General features: G+C 47.2%; 3 non-coding genes across 3 annotated transcripts; 1 reads left to right on the top strand and 2 right to left on the bottom strand.

Annotated features, from left to right (window-relative positions):
- Positions 1–7,877: 7,877 nt before the first annotated feature.
- TRNAT-CGU (transfer RNA threonine (anticodon CGU)) lies at positions 7,878–7,950 on the bottom strand. The gene has a single exon. It is a non-coding gene; the product is annotated as a tRNA-Thr (tRNA).
- A 382-nt stretch (positions 7,951–8,332) lies between these two features.
- TRNAT-CGU (transfer RNA threonine (anticodon CGU)) lies at positions 8,333–8,405 on the bottom strand. The gene has a single exon. It is a non-coding gene; the product is annotated as a tRNA-Thr (tRNA).
- Positions 8,406–9,166: 761 nt separating this feature from the next.
- TRNAT-CGU (transfer RNA threonine (anticodon CGU)) lies at positions 9,167–9,239 on the top strand. Its single transcript has one exon. It is a non-coding gene; the product is annotated as a tRNA-Thr (tRNA).
- Positions 9,240–9,248: the final 9 nt, after the last annotated feature.

Genomic DNA, 9,248 nt, shown 5'->3' with positions numbered 1-9,248 from the left:
GGACGAGGACTGTGTCGTCGAGAAATCGCCGACATCACCTCACACTTCTCAAGACCATAATGCTGCACACACTTCAGCTCATGTGAAGCGCTTCAACAACTCCTTGCATATGTCGACACTGCCCGACACCCTTATAGGCACGCGTCCAAAAAAAAAAGACCCATGACCTCACTTGCACGGCCGCCTGATATTTCCCGGGGGAAATCGAGCGGCCGTGTCACTTTCGAGGAGAAAGGGGCCATCGTGGTATACGTACAACGAGGCCGCCGCGTCAGTTGGAAGCTAGTTTACCCCGAAAAATCTAAGGTAGAGCAAACCTAACCTGACAAAAATGCTGAAAAAAGACGGAAAATTTCCCCGAAAACCTGCGGAGAGACAGCGAGAATCCAGTCCGAAGGCATGCCGATCAAGTCACCGAACGGGATGGTGAAGCAATAAATCCTCTCAACAAACACACGCAAACAAAGCTTTGAGCGGTCCCCGATGCTTTACAATACTTTTCGCACTGCACTAGCAAAGCTGTGTTTAGAGAAAGTTGTTTGTGAGAAACTCTATGGCTTCTATGGAAGTTACGCTGACAGTGTACTAGAATGAGCTTTTAGTACACATTCCTTCGGATTCGGAGCTATTCCCGCCGACTCCTTCCGGGGCCACGAAAGCGTTACATGGCAAATGCCATGTTCCTTCCCCGGTAGGAACGAGTGGGGAAGTAGAACGCACTTCATCGGAGGAGAAATTCGCAAACACATCATTTTTCCGGCAGCCATAGCAGGTGCGAGCTCTTGTGCAGGCTCTCATGCACTGTCTCAGGGTTGGAGAGCGCGCTCCGTAATCATCTACTGGAAGTCGCTTAACGTTAAGTTTACAAGAGCGCACTCCGCCGGTGTTGGCCCAGTGCATGGTGGCCATAGAGTGACTCTATGGTACACTGTATTATATTCTAGGGACCCCATTAACTCTATGATGGCAGCCGTAGAGTTACTCCATCGTTTTGCCAACACCACTGGCACTAAGCTTTAAAAAGTGCTGTTGAAATCCTCGCACCGTCCCTGCTGCGAAGGTTCCCAACAAAACACAGCCATCTAGGGAATGCTTTAAATGTTGTGCGTAGTATTACGTTCCCTTTAATCATTCCATACCAAATGTCCCATCTATTTCGGAAACCGTCCCAAACTTATTTAAAAATTCATGCTGATACTGGCGGCAATGTGGAACGTCCGTGTGGGGCACTTATAAGTTCGCTATTCCCCAACTCAATACGGATTAAAGTGTGGGAGCGAGCTAGTTGGTATTTTATAATTGGTATTCCAAGGAAACGACGAGGACAAGTGCTGATGCGCGAGTTCGATGCGGAGGAGAAGGAAGGAGGAAAATCAGGAAGGCCAACCAGACGCGCGTCCGGTTTGCATTCTATGCAAGGAATGAAGAGAAAGCGAGATATAAATAACATACAAAAAAGTACATACATTTGAGATGGTCGCCAAGCTGTCCGGGTCGTTTCGCATGGATTAACCGAAATGGGATGTGATGCTCGTCCTAAGTATGTGTAGAGTATGTAATACCGAAAACCTCTCAAATGAGCAGTGATGACTAGAATCACCCTCCTTAATCTTCTAAGGTGAGCGCTGTCTGGTTCGCGTCTTTACTTAGTCGGACCTCTACGTCTTTGATTGATGTGCAGGGTTATGGTCTTGAAGATATCTTTACAATAGTGGCGATCAATGACCCCTGATGTTGCATTCCAAGAACAGTTTACTTCCCACCTGTATGGAGACCAAAGGCGGGTCGTTGCGAGGAGCACATCAACGCTCCATTTTCACAATAGCATCGTTTGCAAAGCTTTTTTTCTTCGGAATCAACCAATAAGAGTGACCCAGTGGTACAAAAGTGCTCGGTGCAACGCTGGCCCAAGGTCGCTGGCCAACCTGGTCTCACGTTGGCCGTTGTTATGGCCACCGACGTAGGGGCGACATCACTGGCCGACCTGGCCGAGTGCCATCCTCTGTAGGGCCACGTTCGACCCGGTGAAAACTAGCACCTGACTAGCTGGTTGCCACCAGGGCGTAGATCGGGGGGAAGGGGGCTTTAGCCCCCTTTTGATTTTTTTAATTCGCACGTGTACTGTATTGCATACGTCTGCATGCACACCTACGAACCCACGCACGAACACACATAAAGTATGATTGCACCCCCCCCCCCTGCCACAAGTAAAAATTCAGGCCACTCCAGTAGCAGCCGCTGTAGTTCATAGATACTATGAACTATAGGGGGCTTGCATAAACCGCGGTGACGCTATGATGCACTTTGGATAGACAGCCATTTTTTTTTTTCAGAGGTGGCCGGGTAGTGCAGCAGCGCAGTCGTGTCTGTAAGCGTTGGCGTAGTTTGCAAGCGTGATCGAGTGCGAACGCGACGGAAATTTAACTCCAGGACTTAAGTGTCGAGCACGTTGTCAGTCTCACCGGAAGACTACAACGCAGCGCTACGCCAGAAAGACCTCGAGTGGTACGAAAAAGACGCGAGAATTCGCTCCGAGTGGACCCATTCACGCTTCGTGCGGGCGACTGTGTAAGTGGAGTTGTGGCAACGCATCGACAGCTCCGATATTCATGAATTTCTCGTTCCGAGAACGAGCTTGAAAACCCGGGAGCAGATGAAGTCCAGAAAGACCCTTGAGGGTCCCAACTTTTTGAAGAGTGGACGGGAGCCGTGAGTGAAGAAAGTCGCTGCCGACATCGTGGTCGTCGTCACTCAAGTAAGACGTGTTAAAAAAAATTGAGAACGCTCTTCTCGTGTACGTGCGTCGTACTCCACATAGAATAACAACGCAGTGGGATGCGAGCAGGCTTCGCTGTTCCCGGCCATGCATGTGCAGTGCGCAGTAAGGATCTCGCCATCACTCTTGCCCATGAACAAGACGTCGACGGGGGCCTTGTGAACACACTGAGAATTTAATCGGACCAGAAACAAACCTTAGCATCCATGGCAAAATCAAGTACTTTAACACCTCTTACTTGAGTGACGACGATCATAGTGTCGGCGGCGAATTTCTTCACCAACGGCTCCTACAACCAGCCACTCGTCAGAAAGTTGTGACCCTCGAGGGCCTTTCTGGACTTCATCTGCTCCCGGGTTTTCAAAATCGTCGTCGGAACGATAAATTCATGAATATCGGAGCTGTCGACGTGTGGCCACAAATGCACGTCACTTGTGGCCGCACGAAGCCCGCAACGAAGCGTGAATGGGTCCCGGTGACTCGGAGCAAACTCTCGTCTCTTCTTCGTACCGCTCGAGGTCTTTCTGGCGTAGAGCTGTGGTACAGTCTTCCGGTGAGGCTGACATCGTGCTCGACACTTCTTGGAGTTAAATTTGCGTCGCGCTCGCACTCGATCACACTTGCAAGCTATACGCCAACGCTCGCAAACTGCATTGTTGCACTCCCCGGCCGCCTCTGACAAAATAAAAAATGGCTGCCTACCCAGAGTGCATAGCGTCGCCGCCGGTCATGCAAGCTCCCTATAGGAGCATCCATGAGGTACACGTCACAGGTACATTGACCTAAAACTTTTTTTATTTACACAAATTCTTCGCGCGAACACTTATGGCGAATCGTGGTTGCTCTCTCCGTGAGGCTCGCGTCGTCGGGAGCAGGTGATGGAAAAAATCATCATCACGAGATGGTGTCACCATATGACAAAAATTCATTACATGTCGCAAAATTTGTGATGTCATAATGACGTCATAGAGCCGTCACGTCACGTCACTTACGCCACGTGGCATAACGGCTAATTTTCGCTATCAGGAAGGTATTGTTTTTCTCGACAATTTTTTTCTGGCAGTGCATATTTTTATTTTTTTTCTATCGCCAAATCACATGTGTGATTATTTTGTATGTGAATACCCACCCCATCCATGAAAAACGAACCTCCATTTGGGGGCCATCGCCAGTCACCTCGATATATTCGTTGATTCCCTTATTTTTTCCGCATTCATTTTCACCAGATGCTATGGATCACGATAGGCGCAATCGAGAAGCTGTGTCATAGCAGGTGACTGTTCGCTGCGGAAAGCAGTTTCTGTGGTTCGTTTCAGACTGAATCACAGTTACCGACGTGCGATTCAACACGTGCGATTCGGCAGAATATTAATCACATTCAGGATAATCCTATTTTGATGCAACACACAGTTAGCCGCAAAAAAAAAAGGAAACTATGTTTATCATGCAGAAAGAACACTCAAATACATACAGAATTCGGTGATGCGTTCGTACGAGCAATCAGAAATGCGCCGAAACTCGCAAAGAACATGTTCTTTGACGGAATGAAGTTCTTTCAGCCGATGTAGTGTAGCGACTGCTTCTTACAAAAGCTATGGAGTTCGCCTTAGATATCGTAAAAAAAAAACACATAGCCATTTGTATTTTTGTTGCAACAGTTATGGGCGCAACCACAAAGTATAGCACCAGAAAACAACGCAGAAAAGAAAGTGTGCGCTATGTTTGCTACGCGAGCTACGCGAAGCCCCAGCGAAAAATGGCGCAGCGAAAAAGAAAAATATCAGCACAGCTACAGTGTACTAGAATGGGGTACGGTGCACAGTGTACTAGAATCCTTCTAGTACACTGTAGCACAGCGTATGAGTCACGCGTCTCCACAGGCAAACGCGAAGGAGACCAATGATCGCGCAGAAACAGCGTCGGAGAACGGGAGGAACTCGGGAAGGAACGAGGAGAGAGAGAGAGGAGGTCTGCGCGCGGCGGTGAGCACAGTGGGTGGCGGTACTTTCCCAAGATCAAAGGGCTTTAGGCCCCTAGAACTTCGTAAAGTAGCGACACTCTCCTCCTCCGCTCTCGTTCCTCCTCGGTCTCCGCGCCTTCGCACTCTCTTTTCGAACGTGGCGCCGCCTACGTTACTCCTGCGTAGCAAATGACCCTTCGAAAAGTGAATGGCGTGTGCCAGGCAGCATGCTGTAAGCATTCGCGCTAGCCGTCTGGCTCTTGGTATTGTTTTTTTTAGTTATATGTCCTTCAGAAGATGTTAGAGCTTTTATATAGGGCCACACAACCGTCATCGTAGACACAATTTGTGAAAATCACAGCAATTAAAGAAATACACACAAGAGCACCAAGGGAGTGTTCTTGTATCTTTTTGTAGATCGCGCCAATTCTTTCCGGTACCCTATGCAAATTTATTTGATGCACTTTTTTGCTGTTTTGATAACTAATCCGAAAGCTATATACGAGCGTAACACTGGTTCATGACAACACTGTAGTGCCACATATGGTGTACAATTAATTACGCAATCTTTGCCTATTTCGTATCGGCCCGTCTTGCAGCGACTGATTACAAAGAAAAGAAAAAAAAAACTATGCTGTTGGAAGTTAACGTTGCACTCTGCAAGAGACTTTCTGAAACTCATACATTGCCCACGTCATCCTCGCGAGGTGATGACGCACTGGAGTTACCAGAATGCAGGAGAGGTACTCACCCTGAAGGATTCCTTAGGTATAGTATAGCTAACGGCACTCCACGAGTCTCTTCATGTATTGTACTGTACACCGCAAGAGAACAGGCGTATTGGGGACGTCTTTTCCCCACAAAACACTGATGGGCATCTGGCTCGCTCACTCGTTTTTTTTTTTTGCACGAGATCTCTGCCGTCGCTTTTTCGTGTGGGCACTTTAACAATCTTGCAAAATAAAAAACCACATTTTGAGGTGTGTTTCTATGCCGACACAAAAGAGCCATCAATATCACGTGTCTTTCCTTCCATTATTGCCTGGAGCGTGGTACTTGCAAGTCGTAAATTGTATGCATGCTATTAGCTTGAAAAATACATTTTGGGTGGCGCAGTGGTGAGTGCTAAGTCATCACGAAAGGAAACGCCAGCTAGTCAGATGACTAATTCATGGAGAGCAAATAAGACTCCTCGAAGGGTGCCAAATGTTTTTGGACTGCGAAAAACACATGGGAAATAGGTGTTGACGGTATTATGCTAGTTAAGAGTGGAGACTTTGATTTACCTGCTAAATGCGGTCAAATTTCTTGAACTTCGTTCGATAAGCTAAAACTGCGACACCACTTCGCTCACGCTAGCTTACGTTAAGCTCCTGCTGAGAACATTAATTTAGGCATGCCACTCACCAGGTTAGAGAAGAATACGACCGCATACCCGTATTGTGTTCACTTGCCCTGATGGAGCTGAAAAGACACGTCATGCCATTCATGATTGAATAAAAAAGCTGGAGGTATGCCATTTATTTTCCAATATTTATGCATCACATGCTTGCGTTTACAGTCTCCGCACACATAGTTACACTACTGACAACATAACGCGCACGCATAAGTTTAAACAAGCGCTAGCTGTTTCATAACTATGGTAAATCCCGTGCCTTCTCATGAATTGTTGCGGCATCCAAAGGCACAGCAGCAGCCCTTGGCAACCGACACTGAGGTTCGCTTTTTGTGCTAAGTATCTTCGAACACACCGCAAGTTGAATGGCAAGCATGAATCCATGAGGGCAGGTTAAGCACAAGGCGCTGCGCGCCAGCACGTTCACGCTTCCGCACTCCAGTGCAGAGATGGCAGTCTCGGGCGAAGGTAAACAAAGAAAATCTCTCCGCGGTCCCATGTGACAGCAGTTGGCCAATGCCGACATGGCGATGGCCTCGAAGAGGTCGGGGGTGAGAGAGAAGAGAGGAGGCGCGCGGTTAACCAGGTACGTTGCTACTTTGCGAAGATTCGCTCGCAGGATTTCAAGCTGGACGGTTGTGCCCTCGCGATCTCCGACTTCAGCGTAGCTCCCGCCGACTGGTTCGCCCTCCGCGGTCTCCTGACGCCGTGTAGCTCTCGCATTGTGGCACCCCGCCCTTGGACTGCTTCGACCGGATCCCCACTTTCCTATCTCCTTCTTTTTCCTCTCGTTGGCTGTCTTCTTCTGCTTCTACTTTCCTTCTATCCTTTTTATCCCTCCTTCACCCCACCCCTATAAGGCACTGCGCCGTGTCGCCTGAAGGCAGACAGAAATTAGGTGCCTTTTTCCTCTTCATTGTAACCACTACCACTACCACCACTTTGCGAAGTTCCAGGGGTTTTAGGCGACGCGCGCTCATTGCGCCATCTTGTTGGTAAAGCTGAGAACACGATAGTCCCCCCCCCCCTCCTCCCGAGATTTCCGTCATCAGCGGTAAGTGGTACATACAAATAGCTTGCCGTTTGAACGTTGAAGGACGTGCTTCTCCGTGGCCCTTTTCTAAGTTAATTTGCACTTAGAAAAGGCATTCGACATAGTTTGTCATGATCGCTTGTTTTCAATTCTTGAGTATGTTGGAGTTGGCGAAATAATAACAGAAGGTGTTAAAATGGCATACGACAACTGTACGACTAACCTCATTATCAATCATAAAATGACAGAAAGAATCGAAGTGCGTTCCTCTGTGCGCCAGGGTTGTCCACTGTCACCTCTTTTGTTTGCAATGTGTTTAGAGGCGTTGTGGGAAAAGATTATTGAAGGTCCAGATGTACGTGGCTTCATTGATTGATATGTGGGGTTTAACATCTCAAAACAACCATGATGTTACGGTGCACCATCGACAGAAGCAAGCGTTGCACTTAGCGAAGAGGACGAAGACGCCTGTGCGTTAGACGCTTGCGCGAGAGGCAACTCAGCCATCTTGTTCGGCTGCCGATTTTCTGTGGACGCTCTGTTGTAAACCCAGATCTCACCCCGTCACATTATATATATATATATATATATATATATATATATATATATATATGAGATATAACAGACAGTAATGCCAAGGAATGTACAGGGGAAGTTATTAGAACCAATGGAATGTAAATAAGAAGAAAGAAAAGTGGATGAAAAAATTACCAACTGTGAGCAGGAATCGAACCTACGACCTTCGAATTACGCGTTCGATGCTCTAACCACTGAGCTATCACAGCGGCCCTCCCTCCATCCACTTTTTGGGGTTTATCTGTGAATTTAGAAGTAGAAGCGACAGTCAGCGCCATCTATAAGCCAAACAACGAGTGTGAAAACACTCTTATGCGCATGTTTGGCGTCACGTAGCACGTGAACTTATTATGAGCGGGCAGCTGATTAATTGTCCCTCTTATACAACCTAAACACACCAAGTCTGCCAGTACGAGACCCCCGTTCAATGAAATAAGGGAAAGAAGTGTATACCTAAGGGCTCGTTTTTCCGTGTTTTAACACAATATTAATGAGATATAACAGACAGTAATGCCAAGGAATGTACAGGGGAAGTTATTAGAACCAATGGAATGTAAATAAGAAGAAAGAAAAGTGGATGAAAAAATTACCAACTGTGAGCAGGAATCGAACCTACGACCTTCGAATTACGCGTTCGATGCTCTAACCACTGAGCTATCACAGCGGCCCTCCCTCCATCCACTTTTTGGGGTTTATCTGTGAATTTAGAAGTAGAAGCGACAGTCAGCGCCATCTATAAGCCAAACAACGAGTGTGAAAACACTCTTATGCGCATGTTTGGCGTCACGTAGCACGTGAACTTATTATGAGCGGGCAGCTGATTAATTGTCCCTCTTATACAACCTAAACACACCAAGTCTGCCAGTACGAGACCCTCGTTCAATGAAATAAGGGCTTATAGATGGCGCGGACTGTCGCTTCTACTTCTAAATTCACAGATAAACCCCAAAAAGTGGATGGAGGGAGGGCCGCTGTGATAGCTCAGTGGTTAGAGCATTGAACGCGTAATTCGAAGGTCGTAGGTTCGATTCCTGCTCACAGTTGGTAATTTTTTCATCCACTTTTCTTTCTTCTTATTTACATTCCATTGGTTCTAATAACTTCCCCTGTACATTCCTTGGCATTACTGTCTGTTATATCTCATTAATATTGTGTTAAAACACGGAAAAACGAGCCCTTAGGTATACACTTCTTTCCCTTATTTCATTGAACGAGGGTCTCGTACTGGCAGACTTGGTGTGTTTAGGTTGTATAAGAGGGACAATTAATCAGCTGTCCGCTCATAATAAGTTCACGTGCTACGTGACGCCAAACATGCGCATAAGAGTGTTTTCACACTCGTTGTTTGGCTTATAGATGGCGCTGACTGTCGCTTCTACTTCTAAATTCACAGATAAACCCCAAAAAGTGGATGGAGGGAGGGCCGCTGTGATAGCTCAGTGGTTAGAGCATCGAACGCGTAATTCGAAGGTCGTAGGTTCGATTCCTGCTCACAGTTGGTAATTTT

Source organism: Rhipicephalus microplus, chromosome X (genome assembly GCF_043290135.1).
Source record: "Rhipicephalus microplus isolate Deutch F79 chromosome X, USDA_Rmic, whole genome shotgun sequence".
Lineage (NCBI taxonomy): Eukaryota > Metazoa > Arthropoda > Arachnida > Ixodida > Ixodidae > Rhipicephalus > Rhipicephalus microplus.
The sequence above is the reverse complement of the archived record's forward strand: the minus strand, read 5'-3'. Positions and strand labels throughout refer to the sequence as shown.